Source organism: Marmota monax, unplaced genomic scaffold, assembly GCF_021218885.2.
Source record: "Marmota monax isolate L192 unplaced genomic scaffold, Marmota_monax_Labrador192_F-V1.1 WCK01_AAM20220418_F8-fsc00041, whole genome shotgun sequence".
Taxonomy (NCBI): Eukaryota; Metazoa; Chordata; class Mammalia; order Rodentia; family Sciuridae; genus Marmota; species Marmota monax.
This window is the reverse complement of record NW_026695238.1, coordinates 5,921,690-5,939,118: the sequence shown is the minus strand read 5'-3', so window position 1 is coordinate 5,939,118 and position 17,429 is coordinate 5,921,690.

Sequence of the window (17,429 nt, the reverse complement as noted above, 5' to 3'; positions counted from 1 at the left end):
CCTCCCAGAACAGAGGATTGCACATTTTCATTAGATGCTCCAGGTCTGAGGGCAGGTCTCGTCAAATTATCATTCTTCCATATTGTTAAGTGTTGTAGCATCTTCTTACAATGTTTTCACCTAAGTGGACAGAGAAAAATGGCTCTCAGTGGTTTCCATTTCTTGCAGCTCTGGTTATAGCCTGTTTGCCCTGGACATGTTAGTTTTATTTTCAGTGCTTTCCCTATAACATTGATTTTATCTGATTTCTAATTAACTTAGAAAATATGAGTTGGACTTGGGATTTCTATGTAACAGATTTAGGAAAGAGAATATTGATGATTTTTTTTTTTTTTTTTTTTTGCATCTCTTATGATTTCTCAGTGAACTTAGCAGCCATCAGTTTAACCCTCTTTACTGGGTACAGTGAAATTGATATTTGATGTTGACAAATATATATATGTCTTTCCCCATTAATTATTATTTGCTTTACACCTTTCTCATGATTTATTCCAGTTATTATGAGTAATCTGAACCCAGCGCGGTGGTGTGTGCCTGTAATCCCAGAGGCTCAGGAGGCTGAGGCATGAGAATACCAAGTTCGAAGCTAAGGTGATAAGCAACTGAGTGAGACCCTGTCTAAAAAAAAAAAAAAAAAAAAAAACACAAAATGGGACTGGGGATATGGCTCAGTGGTTGAGTGCCTCTGAGTTCAATCCCTGATACAAAAAAAAAAAAAGAGTAATCATCAATATCACAGGTTATCATCTCCATGGTAACAGCACCCATTTTCATTAGTGCCTATTTTGTATCACACATTGTGCTGTTTTTACATGTTTTCTTACAATTATCTCATGAAATGATTATTCTGTCTTGGATTTTTCAGAAAAGGAAACAAATCTTAGAAAAGTCAAGCAGTGTGGCTAACTCAAGGTCATAAGCTGCAAGGCCAGTCTGGTTCAATCCAGACTGTACTCTCTCCTGGTGATAATGTGCCCATGGTACAGCATACTGCTGTGAATCTCGCAGCACATGTTTCCTAGTTTGAGAAGGAAGGAAACCCTTCGTGATAAATTTACACCACGATGTAAAAGGCAGAGACAGGAGGAAACTCAAGTAGTTAATCACAAAACTTCATTCAATTTTTTAGCATATTCTCTTATTCTTTGCAGATACACATGAAAGTAGAATATATTTTGACATATTAACTTCCCATTCTTGAAGTTGTACATGATGTGGAGTTACACTGGTTGTGCATTCATGTGTGAACATAAGAAAGTTATGTTTGATTCATTCTATTGTCTTTCCTATTCCCATGCCCCTTCCCCTTCCTTCATTCCCCTTGTCTAATCCAATGAACTTCCATCCTCCCCATCCCCTTATTGTGTTTTAGTATCTTATTGTGTTTCAGTATCTGCATGTGAGATAGAACATTTGACCTTTGGTTTTTTGGAATTGATTTATTTCACTTAGCATGATAGTCTCCAGTTCCATCCATTTACTGAAAAATGACATAATTGTATTCTTCTTTATGGCCGAGTAATATTCCATTGTGTATATATATCATATTTTCTTTATCCATTCATCTGTTAAAGGGCACCTAGGTTGTTTCCATAGCTTAGCTGTTGTGAATTGAGCTATAGCAAATTTGTCTATGAAAAACGACATCTCTGATCCTGTTGTAGTTTGGATCTGAAATGTTTCCTAAAGGCTCATGTGTTAAAGGATTGGTCCCAGCTAGTGGTGCTATTTGGAGGCAGTGAAACATTAGGAGGCGGGTGGAGCATCCATGAAAGAGGCAGGTTACTGGAGTGTCCTGAAGGGGATCTTTTGTCTCTGAAACCTTTCTTTCTCACTTCGTTTGCTTCCTGTGGAGCAGCTTTGCTTCACCACATCCTTCTGCTACAATGTTCTTCCTCACCACAGACCCAAAGTAATGGGGCCCAGCAATCATGGACTGAAACCTCTGGAACTGCAAGCCAAAATAAATCCTCCCTCCTTCTACGTTAATTTTTGCAGATACTTTGTCATAGTGATGGAAAACTGACTAACACAGGTCCTTTGGGTAATGGAATTGTTTTGTATCTTGACTGAGGTGATAAATGCACAGATGTCTATACATGACAGAATCACATAGAACTTAACTCTCAGACATATAGACACACACCCAAGAGAAAAACGGGAAACCTGAGTAAGATAAGAAGATCGTGTTCACGTGAATATCCTTTTGGTGATAAAGTCCTATTCTTTTTAAGATGTTACCACTGGAGGAAATGAGATGGAAGCATATATCATGCCTATCTTTACCTATATGTGCTGCTGTGAGAAAACACCTGAGATTGATCTATAAAGAAATTACATTTATTTCTCACAGTTCTGGAGTGACCATGTTTCCTCCAAAATCTATGCTGAAGCCTAATCCTCAAGGCTACCATAGTAAGAGATGTGTCCTTGGGAAGTGATCAAGTCGTGAAAGCACAACCCTCATAAATAGGATTGTCGCTCTTACGAAATGTCTGAAGAACGAGAGGAGTGTTCTCTTGCTTTTCCATCCTGTTGCCCTCTGAGGATGAAGTCTTTGTCCTCTGTAGGAGAAAGAACAACTGAGGCTAGCCACCATGAAGTGAAGACAGGACCTCTACCAGACACCAGTCCTGAGAGCACTTTGATCTTTGACATCCTAGAACTCAGAACTATAAGAAATAACTCTCCATTGTTTATAAATTACCTAGTCTGAGGTGTTTTGTTATAGCAGTGTGAACAGACTGAGAAGAGGTACATGAGACCTATTTTTATTTACAATTATATCACAAAATATCTCTTCATTAGTCAGCATTTTCTAGAAGAACAGAGCAAATAGGAAGGATTTGTTATAACTTTGGAGGCTGGAAATTCTCTAGATCTGCAATGTGAGTTGGCAGGCTGGGGACACAGAAGAACCTAGGGTAGAGGTCTCCACTAATTTCAAAGGTCGGAGAACAGGAGGGCCAGTAATATGGTTTCAGTCTTCCATGGTTTGAACATTTGCCTCCTCTAAACTCATGTTGGATTTTTTTTTTTCTTTGTACTAGGGATTGAACCCAGTGTTGCTTAACCACTGGGCTACTTTCCCAGCCCTTTTATTTTAAAACTGGGACTCACTAAGTTGTTTAGCACCTTGCTAAGATGTTGAGGTTGGCCTTAAATTTGTGATCCTTCTGCCTCAGCCTCCTTAGCTGCTGAGATGACAGGCATGAGCCACTGCATCTGGCTCATGTCGAAATTAATTGCTTTTGTACAATATAAAAAGTTGAAGCCTTTATGAGGTGACTAGGTCATAGGATTCTGCTCTCATGGGTGGGATTTTTGCTGTTATAAAAGGTCAGTTTTGGTTTCCTTGTACCTCTTGGCCTTTCCACCTTCCACCATTTAAAAACAAACCATTCTTCCCCTCCAGCGGACAACGTTCAAGGTACCATCTTGGAATAAGAGACCTTGGGTCCTTACTAGACACCAAATCTGCTGGTGCCTTGACCTTGGACTTCTAAGCCTCCAGAACTGTGAGAAATAAATGTGATTTCTTTATAAATTACTCAATCTCAGGTATTTTCCTACAGCAGCACACATAGGTAAAGATACAGCCCAAAGGACATCAGGGTCAAACACTGGAATCTAATGTTTCAGTTCAAGGCTGACAGGCAGGAGGAATCTTCTCCAACTCTGCCCTTTGGTTCCCTTCCATCTGTTCTTTTCATTACTTCCTTGGTGTGCTTTGCAAAAGGAACATATAATCATGTAAGTGAATTTTAATGGCTTCCTGTTGTTTTGGATGGTCTAAAGCTTCTTGAACGGTCTGGACCTGTCCAACCTCTGAACTAACCTCACTTAACTTGAACTATTGTTTTTTTTTTTTTCCCCCAATCATCATTTGGTTCTAGAATATTCCATGCAGTCCTGCACCTAGGAGTCTAGGCCAAGTTCCCTGCTATTCATTTTCCTAATTCTATGTTCCATTCTTTCAAAATAGTCATTTCCGCTCATGTTTCCTGTTTCTGGGCAATTGTTTTTTACTTAACGGCATCTGATTTTCTTTGTGTTCACAAAAAGAAATCTTTTGTCATGGAAATTTCCAAAGTTGCACAAAGTAGAGTGTAATGAATCCCCATTTCTTCCACCTTGCTTTTACAATTAGCAGCAAATGAATCTTTTTTATCTTTTGCATCTTTATCCTGTTCCACTTCCTCCTTAAATATCACGGTTTCTCCTAATACCTTTGTTTGTACCTCTAAAGGCAAAGGACTCTTTCTTTTTAAAAAAACACACAAAATATTTTCACATTGTCACTCTTCTAAAAGTTGATGAGTGTCTTCAAGTTATCAAATACCTAGTCAGTGTTTAAATATTATATAATATTTAAATTTAAGTGCGACTTCCCCTCAAACTGAAGACAGGTACAATCAGTCTAGCACAGCGCGCACCACATGCCAGGTATGAAGTATTGCTGACTAAGTGACAGTGAGTTCTTCTTTAATAAATATTTATGAATTGAGTTGGATACAGGAACATGTCTTAGAGAAACCCAGTTAAACTGCCACCCTTTTTCTTCACCCCCACAGGGTCCTAATATCTTTTTCAGTGATACTCTTGGGTCTTAGAGCAAGATGGTTCATTGGGGCAAGCTCACGAACCAGGAAAATCTATCAAAGCTTCGCCCTCACCTCAGGCTTGATACACTTGCTGTCACCCCCAGTGAGATGAAGGAATAAGAATGCTTCCTGTTGTCAGGGCTTTTATTTTCTTTCTTCCCATCACTCTCTCTTTTTCCATTCCCAGAGAGTACTCAGTCCCTACAAATGGTTTTCACCAGTTGAAAGTGGCTGAGCTGGACATCACAGGGATGGGTGGTCTGCCAGGACACTGTGTCTCTGTACAGACTCTTGAACATAGGCTGGGTACTGTAATTCAGGGATTTTCGAATCTGGGATAGAAGGAAGGGGAAGAACGTTTACAGCTGAATCTCATGGAGAAGAAGAAAAAAAATCTTTGATACTTATCGCCTGTACTTTCTTATATTTTTATTTTTTAAAATATGTAACATATAATTTTTCATCATAAAAATGGTACTTAGTCTTAGTTGTAATTTTCCATTCATTCCTAAGCAGTTTTCCACATTATTATAAACCCTTGATATACATTATCTTTTATTCCACAGTATTCTAATAAATGACATTTCCAAATTTCATTTGATGAATATTGCTTCCAGTTCTGAATGGCTATAAATAATACTTTGATGAATAACTTTGTACATAAAGCTTTTTGTATATTAAAGATAATTTTTAGAGTCAGTTCCCAGAAGTACAAAGATTGGGTCAAAGAATATGAATAATTTTAAAGCATATATATGCATATTACTTTGTTACTTAAGAAGCATTGTTGTTCACCCATAAAATTAATTTGCCTTTAAATTAAATTTAAATTTGAAGTACTTCTTATTGTTTTGCTAGTGATAAATCCTACAAAGTCATTATAGAAAATTAGATAATATAGTTATGTAATAAGAATGAAATAAAAATCATGAGCAATTTCACTGCTCATTGCATGCATTTTCAGATTTTCTTTATGCATATAAGTAATGTGTTTATGCTATGAATGGATATATATATATATATATATATATATATATATATATATATAGTCTCACAAAAGAAACATTTCAGATTCCTATCAATGATGAGGATTTATTTCAGATCTTCTTAGCGACATGGAATGACAAGGACAACTTACATCAGCTATAAAATTACCTTAAAACTGTGGGCTTCTAAGACAGTAATATCCCAAGGTCAAGTGGAAAAGTCTTCTCTTTGTACATATGATCCACATACATCAAATGCTTTTGCACTTTTCTGGACCTGGCGGCACACACCTATAATTCCACCAATTTGGGAGGCTGAGGCAAGAGGATCACAAGTTTGAGGTCAACCTCAATAACTTAGTGAAACCTGAAACAACTTAATAAGACCCTGTCTCAAAACAAAAAAATAATAAAAGCTGGGATATAGTTTAGTGGTAAAGCATCTCTGTGTTCAATCCACTGTACCCCTCAAAAAATGCTTTAGCACTTTTACTTCCCTGGAGATTCTACTATATTTGTTTGCTACCCTGCAACTGAACACTTCTTACTCCACTTTTTGGTAAAGTTCATCTTAAGTCACCTCTAAAGTTACTGTCTTTTTTTATACCCAGCCAAGATATGAATGTGTGCCACACACATACACACACATTTATCTCATGTTCTTTTTGTGTGTGTGTATGTGTGTGTGTGTGTGTGGGGGGGGGTTATTGGAGATTGAACTCAGAAGCATTTAACCACTGAGCCTCCCCCCGCCAGTTTTGTGTCTTTTTTTGGGACAGTGTCTTGTTAAGTTGCTTGGTGCCTGGCTGATACTGACTTGGAACTTGTGATGCTCCCACCTCAGCCTCCCAAGCCACTGGGATTATAGGCATGCACCACCGTGCCTGGCTACCTCATGTTCTTATATACATGAACAGACTACGAAGGGTGTTGTACAATTAGTTGCATTCTTACCAGGCTATTTATGAAGCAAAGATACAATTCAGGCCACTTCAAGATACTTGAAGGATCTGTGGTTGTATTTTCAAAATATCATTCACATTGTCACTTTGTGGACCATTCATATAATATTGTTTTGTAAACCACTTTATTCAGCTAACACTGAATATTCAAGATTAACTGTTAGCATTGCACTGTGTGAGTATGCCATATGCTATTTAACCAGACCCCTATATCTGGACACCAGATGGCTTCTAATTTGGGGCTGTAGTTTTTCTAATGATAAAGATAATCTTTATGGACAAATTTATTTTGGTTCCTTTCTAGTCAAATATATCTTTGTTCATCTCTTTTAACTCTTGTAAGTAATTTTATTTTAGGTGTCTATCTTAATCCAATCTGTAGTTTTGTTTTTAATAAGATAACATGAGTTATTCACATGAATTTTAATAACCTGAAATACGTAGTCAATTTTCATTTTTCTCGCTACTGGGGATTGAACCCAGCACCTCACATGTGCTAAGTAAATACTCTACCAGTGAGCTGCATCCCCAGACCATATTGCTCAAGTTTTATTTGGAAGTAATACATTTTCTGATTTGGAAGTAGTACATTTCCTTTTTCCGCTAATTCTTTTTGTTTTAAAAAATTATTCTTTCCTAACAAATGAGAAATAGACTATTCTATTAACCTTCATAGAAACTAATAATTTTATTAAAATACTAATTCGTGTATCCTCTGATACTACCTACTAAACTTTATAAACTGTCTAAATTCAGATCACTATAAATAGACATGTTTCATTCCTCTTTACTTAAGCAAAACTAAAATTACAAGAAATTTCATTCAATTCTGTAAACATTTTTCAACAAATAATAATATAAAAATAATGGTTTTCAGAATTCATTTCTCAACATAATTTTGAACATCTTCCTTATTATTTACTGCTTTATTTTGATTGACTTTGTAGTCAGCTATAGTATTTCTTAATATAATTTAGTTGGGCAAGATATATGGATGCTCTACATGCTTTCCTGTCTCAGAACAGAAGAATTTTTTTGATTTGTTCTTCTAATGCCTGTATTGGTTTTCTGCACTAGTGAATCTGCTATTGACTCCCTCCACTTCATTTTAAAATCAATAACCATATTTTTATTGAAATTCATCCTTCTAAGGTTTTAACTCTTTTCTTTTTTCATTACTCACTATCAATGATATATATATTATATTATTGTTGATAATATATAATATTATAATATATTATTAATAATATATATATATATATACACATCCAAAATCAATAATTTCTGAATTTTTTTCTTACAAATTGATTTCATATAGAGGTATTAATCTCATTCTTCAGATTGGTGTTTCTATTTTTATTTTAACATTCAGAATCTTTTTCAACGAATTGTGATATTTTTTCTATAAGAGGGTAGGTGTGTGTGCACACACACCTACACTCATGATTGTCTTTATATATTCAATTCCAGGAGCTTAGATTATTTCTTTCATAGATTCTATAACAACCTGTAAGGACTCTGTTTATTCTAAGTTAAGGCAGAAGGAGAGCTAATATTTGTAGTATATGCTGCAGTTTGGTTTTGCATTTTTGTTTGCTTGTTTCTTTCTGTGGACAATTATTTCTAAAAATATGAGTTTCAGTATGTGGGGATTGAATGGTGCCACTGTCAGAGACATATCTGGAAGGCCTGTGAAAATAGTTTTTAGCATTTCTTTTTCATTCTGAGGTCATCCAGGACACTCTTGAGGATATTTTCCCCCATTCTACCTCTTGTCTATGTTTTGTTTACACATTACTTTTGTATCTTTATGTATTCAAACCTGTCCATTTCTTAATGAAACAAAAATGAATTTCTTGTCTTGTATATGAAAGTCCCCTCTACCTCAAAGTTGGACAAATATTTGCCTATATTTTCCTCTGATATTTTAATTTTATGTGAACATTCAATTCTTTTGCACATTATTTCTTATATATTATGAGATAAGAGTTCTTCATGACTTTCTTTCTAGTGACTGGTCAGTTGTTCCAAATCTATATTGAATAGTCCATCATTTTCCCATTGGCCTGTACTGCCACCTTTAACGCACAGGTGGTCTCCAAAACAAATTGGATCTTATTTCTGTACTGTAGATTTTATGAACACTAATGATATCTATAGTTCAAGGAAATATTTTTCTAAATCTCTGGTAATAACATATTCTTTTGATTATAGTTGTTTTTAATTTGTGGTACATCTTCACTGATCATAGAGATCTTGGAATTTACAGTGTGTGCACATTATTCCATGGTCATCTTAGCTTCCATGTTTATTTTTTTTTTAAAGTGGATGCTTCTCTGATAGAATAAAAACATTCTGTTGTTGCTCTTGCATTGCTTTTATATCTGCAAACTATTCTCTCAGACAAAATATGGCTGCCTGTTTTTGTAAATAAAGTTTTATTGAGACACAGCTGTGGCCACTCGTTTACATATTGTCTATGATGGCTTTCACACACTACAATGGCAGGGTCAAGTAGCTACAGCAGGGACCGTAAGGCCACTAAAATCCTAAACTAGCTTCTACCTGTCCCTTTATGGGGAAAGTTTGCCTGGGCCTGCCCTAACATAACCCAGAAGAACAAGTCTAGGAAGAGACTTGAAACCTGATGAAAGAGTCAGGGAGAAAACATTTTGGAGCTTGACTGTCCTTGGGTGCCCCTCCCCCAATTAAACAACATGATGTGGCCTCCTGTAAGTGTGGGAGAACATATTTGGAGACATGGCTCTAAAATAATGAGCACACCAAACCCCTGGCACTGAGATGGTCCTTCCACCAACCTAATTTGAACCAAGCTTCTGGTGCCAATTTCATTCTCTCTGAGGGAGGCCAGAGCTGGGAGAGAGAAGAGGATGACCTTTTGAATGGCTTTATAAGTTTGGTGACAGATCCAACTGTCATATTATGGAAGTTGCTTATTGCCTGAGAACAACGCTTTCTTTAGAGCAGAGCAATCTGGCTTGTGGAAGAAGTTTAATTTATAAGCAGTCTAATTTAATTGTCCTTGTTTGGACAGACTGTAATTTGGTGCTAGAAAGAAATCCTCAGAACAGCTTTGTTGGCTTCGCTGACAATTTTGTGACTGTAAGTTGCTCTACCTCTGTGCCACATTGTTCCACATACACGGTAGATTTATTTGCTCTTTCTCTTTAGGTGCTATTTCAAATCAATGCTCAGGTGATAGCAACTTAGGCAGACAAGGTAGCTTGTCTAATTCTACTTATGCCAAATTACGTTCAGTATGAGAGAGCAGAACATTATAAATCACAGAATCAAAAAAGAATTACAACTTCTTTTAGAGCTCCTAATTGGAAACGGTAGCATATTCAGAAGTACCCTGGGACTTCAGAAAGAGCTAATTCATCTCACCAGAAAGAGCAATTGTTCTCAAATACCAGTGTATTTAGTTCACATCACATAGGACCAGACACGTGGGGAAGATGTGAACTTTTTAGAATACTGCGTTTAAGTCTAAATTTGCGTTCTGTATCATCTATGAGAATTTAACTTGGATAAATCACTGAGCCAGCAACATGAGTTTAAGGCCATTCTGTAGCTCACTGTTTTCATATGTATCTAGAAATAGTCCTACAATCTTAGCAGGGGAAGAAATTAAGCCCATCTGTTTTGGAGACACAAAAAGCTCCCTTTTCCATCACACCACTGAGAGCTTTGCAGAGTTCCAAAGCAGCTTCAGTGAGGTCAGGTCAGGCACTCTCAGTTCCTTTTATATTTTATTTAACAAACATAGACACTGTGATTATTAGATGCTAGGCACTGTTCTTGAGAATACTTGACAGACACTAAAATTTTGAATCCTCACAACAGCCCTATGTGGGCAGGTACTCTCATGAAAGTCCACTTTACAAATGAGAAAACTGAGACACAGAAAATTTGCCCAAGATCACAAGAATAGGGAAATCCAGGATCAGGGACTGTATTCAGGGAACATGAGATTTGTATTCAAGTGGCCTGGATCACAGCCCATGCTCTTACCACTAAGTGGTTCTGCCTTTGTGCCATCTTCACCAGGGTCCCTTTGCACCAAAGAAAAATGCTTGTCCTGTGGCTTCCATGAAGCATCTGAAGCTTACCCTGAGTTACCACTAGGAACTTCCCCACCAGGTCGCTCCTTAAGCATGCCTCCTGCTTTCTACTGGGATTATTGCATTGCGAAATAGCATTTAAGATGAGTTCCAAACCTATCTGCTCTCTAAAGTTTTTAAAGAGGGTTCAAAGCCAGCACTTTGCTCAGCAAGTACCTATGTATTGACTTCTGCATAGATCCTGATTGTTCTTTGAGTAAGGCTCTCTGGATATTTCATTTCAAGAAGTGTTTTGCATTGGGTAGTTTGCTGATACCGCATCAAAAACATCTTCCAGAAAGGAGAAGAGAACTCAGGTCAACGCATCCTGAGTTGAGAAGACCCTTAACATTAGGGACCCTAGCCGCTTTCCAGGGGTTATTTGTGGTCCTGATTATCTGTTGATGAACCAAATTTTATGGTTTACTATAATCTGTTTCCCTCTTAACATGAATTAGAACTCCATATTCTAAGGCTGGTGTGTGAGAGAAAGCCAGTCAACTAGGAAGAGAGAGAATAGTTCATCAGCTAGCCTTCCTCTCAATGCAACTTGTTGGTCTGTTTTTCAACACAGGATCTCACGTAGGCCTTTACCACTGATGCTAAGATGTAATTACTGTAAGATCACTTTGCAGATGACAAGACTAAGAAAACTAATTCCATACTGGTTATTTGCAAGTACAATTTTGGGAAATTGTGAAGAATATCAAGATTCATTATAAGTAGCAATTACAGTTCGATTGTATGATAGAACATAAATTTTCAAATGTATTTATGGCAGTAGAAATTTCTCTAAAATGAAATGTTCCAGAGAGTCACAAATAAAAAGGAAAGAGAAGCAGAGCCCCCTTGATTTCACCTCTATAGACCTTACAGAGCACAATCTAAAAATTGCTTTTGTAGGACTGCTACTAGTTTTGTGTTGCCCGTTAGGCAGAGGGCAGGCAAGAGTTAGGCCTGGATACTCACTTCATTTTTGATGATTTTGTGAGCACGTACCTTTCATTTTCATTGGATGCTTCCAAATGCAAAGATGCCAAAAGCAGAATTGGTTGACTTTATTTAAATTCCAACTTTGATTCTTACTTAGGCATTTACTTTATTTCTATTCAGGTGGGTTTTTTGTTTTGTTTTGTTTTGTTTTGTTTTTGTTTTTGTTTGTTTGTTTTTAATTCACAGACCTGAATCCATACCCTCTTACTTCACTGGGAGAAAACTCTGAAAAGACTTTATGGTACTCCAAGGGACTTCTATTCATGATGGCTCTTTAAACACATGACTTGAAATAGCCACCCACCCCCTTGCCCCAAAAATTTCACAAAGGTGAATGAAAAGCAGAAAGGAGACTAGGGGTGCAAAGCATAGCGCTAGATCCTCTGACCTGTTGGACTCCATTTGCTGGAAACCAGCCGTGGTGACTGAAAGTCTAATTTCTAAAAGGCAATGAAGACTAAAATTACCAGAAGGAGGACTGGAACCCAGTGTCTGAAGACAAGCTGATGATGCTTGCTTGTTTAAAAAAAAAAATTAAAAGTTTTCCAAGTGGGTTTTGGATTAGGCCTTGAAGGAATCAATCAGATAGTTTCACTGGATCTGTGGCACTCCTTACCACCGCAGAACAGCAACCCCCAAAATGAATTTTTTTCCTGCAAAATGGGGGAACTGAACCTAGGGTCACTCTACCAGCAAGTGACATCCAGCCTTTTTTATTTTTAGGAACAGGATCTTCTTAAGTTGCCTAGTCTGGCCTCAAACTTATGATCCTTGTGCCTCAGCCTCCCAAGTTGCTGGGATTATGGGTATGCACAACCATACTGGGCTCAAAAACTGCATTTTAAGTTCTGGTTTAAAATTAGAATTAAAAGGTCCTGGTGAGAGAAACCAACATTACAAAACAAGGACAAAGAAATACAAAAAGAAAGTGGAAACAGAAATGTCCCTGAAAATGAGCCTGAAAGGCTATTTTTCAAACCTACAAACAAAGCTAACTTTAAAAAAGGCAGAAGATAAAATTAACAGAGTTTTTCTATTCCGTTCCATGAATTTATCAGTTTTCCTCTTTATTGATATCATACTCTTAATTATCTATTTGCTGTATCTGTTTTACCAAGTGGGATATGTTCTCACTTACCTTTTCCAAATTGTCTTAATTTGGGCCCTTCATGATTTCATATCACAATTATGGGGTGAAATGAAATTGCTATATTTTACTAAAAGAAATGTTGGGATACTTATTGGAATGCAATAGAATTTATAAAGAATGAATATCTATGACACATATTCAAGGATGCATGTTTATACACATCCATGAACATAGACTACCTATGAGATTACACAGACTTTTCTGTAAATTTTTTGTGATTTTCCCCACAAAAGCCTTATTCTTCTTTGTATTTGATGTTTAGTTAACTTATAATTTTTACTATTATTGTGAACAACATCTTAAAAATAATAAATGATTTATAACTCATGTACTTCTCCTTAAATGAAAGACAATTATATTGGCAGAGGACATTTTATAAGTCATAATAAAGGTCAGAAGACAATGAATCTTTATAATGCCAAGGGGAAAAATGGCCAATTTCAAATTTCATCTTGAAATAAAAGGTTGACATTTAAGAAAAGAAGAAAGAAAGAGACAAAGGCAGAGAATTTTCAAACATTATGGCTAAAAGGGATTACCATCTGTAAATCTTCACAAAAATAAGAATTAAAATATGTCTTTCCTTAAAAAAAACTAATTAAATGTTTAGGAATAAAACCCAGTAGGAGATTGATAGATTGGATTTTTTTTCTTGTTCTTCAGTTTCATTACCAGGTGTGGCATAATCTTGATATTTCCTGCTTGATATTCAAAGTACACTTTTGTTCTAAGATTTATTTCTCCTTTTCCCTTCTTTTTCATTTAAAATATATTTTGACTGATACATAAAAATAATTTTTTTTCATATTTATGGGGTGCCATGCATAGTTTTAATGTATATATAATATATGTACATACATTGTGTAACATTTAAATCAATTTAAGCATGTCTATCTCCTCAAACATTTGTCATCTCACTGGGCATGGTAGCACACACCTGTAATCCCAGTGGTGCAGGAGGCTGAGGCAGGAAGATCACTAGTTTAAATCCAGCCTCGGCAACTTAGCAAGGTCCTAAGCAAATTAGTGAAAACTTGTGTCGAAATGAAGATATGAAAAAGGGCTGAGGATGTGGCTTAATGTTTAAGTGACCCTGGGTTCAATCCTTGGTTTAAACAAACAAGCAAACAATCAATCAAACAAACAACAACAACAACAACAACAAAACCTAAACGTTTATCATGTCTTCATGGTGAAAATATTCAGAAATGTTTATTTTAGCTTCTTTGAAAAGTATAGGGTCTTAGGTGAAGTATGTTCAATACCACATACCACAAAATAAATAATTACATAGCCTAACTGATATGATATTATTTGGTTACATACACAGTAGTGGAATTGATGGATCATAGAGTAGGTTTAATTTTAATTTTTGAGGAATCTCCATGCCATTTTCCATAATGGCTACACTAACTTACATTCCCATGACAGTTGCTCACAAGCAATTGTTGTCTTTTGTCTCATTGATAATAGCCATTGCTACTGGAGCCAAGTGATAGCTCATGGTAGCTTTGATTTGCATTTTCCTGATGATTAGTGATGTTGAACATTTTTTCATAGACTTAAAAGCCATCTGTATATCTTCTTTTGAGGAATTTTTTTTAATTCTGAAAAATTCTAATTACACATCTCCCTGCTTTCCACCTTTTTGAACTTTAATTAGAGATATATGAGAAATTTTTAATATTAAATTATTTCTTTATTCTGCACTTACAATGGATGTCATTTTCTCATTTTTCTCTGAGAGCAACACATTCTCTAAAGTCTTTACCAGGGTTTCTTAAAATTAATTTAATTTGGAAAGAAACAATACGATAAAGACAAATGACCACATAGTGAAATGGGCAAAGGTTATATGCAAAGAATCACAGAATAAATTTAAATAGCCAAATAAATATAAAAAATGTTCACTCTCATTAATAAAAGAAGAAAAATAATTCACATAGTACTTGATATGTAGCCAGCCTTACTATACACCATACTAAGCACTTTATTGCATCTTAACTCACCAAATCATCAAAAAGTTTCTGTTTTACAGGAAAAGGAAGAGAGGACTGGAGAGATTGAGTAACTTGCATAAGGTCCAACATTAAGCAGTAGAGCTGGATTTGAACAACTGACCTTAAGTTGTGCTGTCTAATATGGTAACCATGAGCAAAAGGTGGTTGTTTAAATTTAAATTAATTACAATTAAATAAAATTTTAAAATTCAGTTCCTCAGTCACAGTGGTCACTTTTTAATAGTTACGGGTAGCTGGTGTTTTACCACCTTGGAAAGCACAGATAGAGACCACTGCCCTCGTGTAGAAAGTACATGAGGCCGCCTCACCTGGGACCTTGTCTCTTCTCCCCAGAGTCATGGTAGCACCAAGATTCTGATCTTTGAAAAACCTGTTTTTTTCTTGCCCACGTTAAATTTGACTCAAAATTTAAGGTCCAGAGAAAGAGAATCCTATTTGCATAACAAGGCAAAATACACTTTAAAAAATTTTAAACTGAACAGGCAATGAAATATGTATTTCATTTGTCAGGTTAGTAAAAATACAGAAGCGTGGCATTTCTAGTTTTGTGGGGAATGTGGGAAAATGGAAATATTTACAAGCTGCTCAGAGATGTAAATTAGTCCACCCACTTTAAATAGAAATTTGGAGAAATCTTGTCAAATTAAGAATGTGCATACCCTAAAACTCAAGAATTCTACTTCTAGATATACAACCCTCAGAACAAGCTCTTACACAGGTGTGATGGGTAATTTTCATAGAACAATTGTTTTCAAGAGTGAAAAATTGGAAACTACATAAATACCCTAATTTGACTGAGGATGAATTCAGTGGCTGCTTAGCATATAAAAAGCTCTGGGTTCAATACCACATACCACAAAATAAATAATTACATAGCCTAACTTATTTTAATGTATTGGGTAAGTCAATGATATCATATTGTGATGTTACCATTCACAAAATTAAACAATACAAGGAATAAAGTCTAAGAAAACATATAAATTGTCCAGTGGAAAAAAAGTTCCAGAATATATCTCTGTAAAGTCGTTTCTGTATTTGTGTTATGTTTTTTAACCACACAAAGAAATAGTACACACTGTTCATGATCCCATAATTTTGCACGAAAAAATTAGAATGGCAGACAAAGAGGACATGCATTATCACAGAAAGAGAGAGAAAAAAAGAGAGACTCTCTGTAATTAGTAATTAACTCTTAAAAATCTCTAGAAGTGGACTGGGGTATAGCTCTGTCATGGAGTACTTGACTAGGACCGGCATACATGAAACCCAGAGCCCAGGACTCAATCCCCAGGACCACAAAAAATTATACAAACACACACACACACACACACACACACACACCACATATATATAAATATATAAATACATAAATACATATATGTGTGTGTGTGTGTGTGTGTGTGTGTATATATATATATATATATATATATGGAAGTGGAGAAGGAAAAGAAAAACAACAACAGCAACAAGAAGAACAAGAACAAAAATTATTCAAAGGATTCAGAGAAGATGGAAGAGAAGAAATCTAGTGCCAGGAAACCCTTCCATCCACAGGTAACAATTGCACTAGGAAAGGCTTGGATGATAAATTGCAGTTAATTTTGATCAATTTCAGCCAAAGACAAAGAAGTAATCCTGAAACTAATGATAAAAGTTAATATAGCTGTGGTTTGTAACTCCACGTTTTGTTTCCAACTGAAGAGACTCATGTGTTAGAATGTCATGAGACACATAATGTATACAGACAGAGTGACATCAACAACTAAGAGGTGGGATGGAGCTGTCATGAAGGAGAGCTTTTGTGTATTACTGAAGTTAATATGGTATAACTTTAGGATGTTAAATAAAATTCCTATGGTAACCACAAGGAAAATAGGTGCAGCACATACACAAAAGGAGATGAAAATATTTCACTAAAAAAAAAATGAACACAAAAGAAGACAGTAATTTAGCAAACAAGGAATAAAATCTCTTCAGCCTACAGAAACATGATCCAACTACATGCTGTCCATGAGAGGCTCACTTGAGATTTAAAAGCACAAGTAGATCGAAAGTGAAGATCATAAAGTAACTGAAAATATAACCACAAAAAAGCTCAGTAATCCCTCGCATTCTTCTCAAGCACACATGGGAGATTTCCCAGAGTAGACCGTATATTAGGCCTCATGTTAAGTCTCAATTGTCTTAAAAATGTAGACGTAGTCATATAGGGTATTTCTTATAACTACACTAGAATAAAGTTAAAAATTAGCCACAAAAGTGAACTTTAAAATTTCTCAAGTTTGTGGAAATTAGACAACACAACTCTCAACCAGCGGACTAGGAGACTTAATATCATCAAGATACCAACAATACCCAAAGTGATCTGCAGAGTTAATGCAATTCCTTTCAAAATCCCAAAGACATTTTATGCAGAAGTAGAAATTTTTTTTAATATTTATTTTTTAGTTACAGGTGGACACAATATCTTTATTTTATTTTTAGGTAGTGCTGAGGATCGAACCCAATAACTCACACATGGTAGGCGAGCGCTCTGCCTTTGAGCCACAACCCCAGCCCCAGAAATAGAAAATTTTATTCTAAAATTTG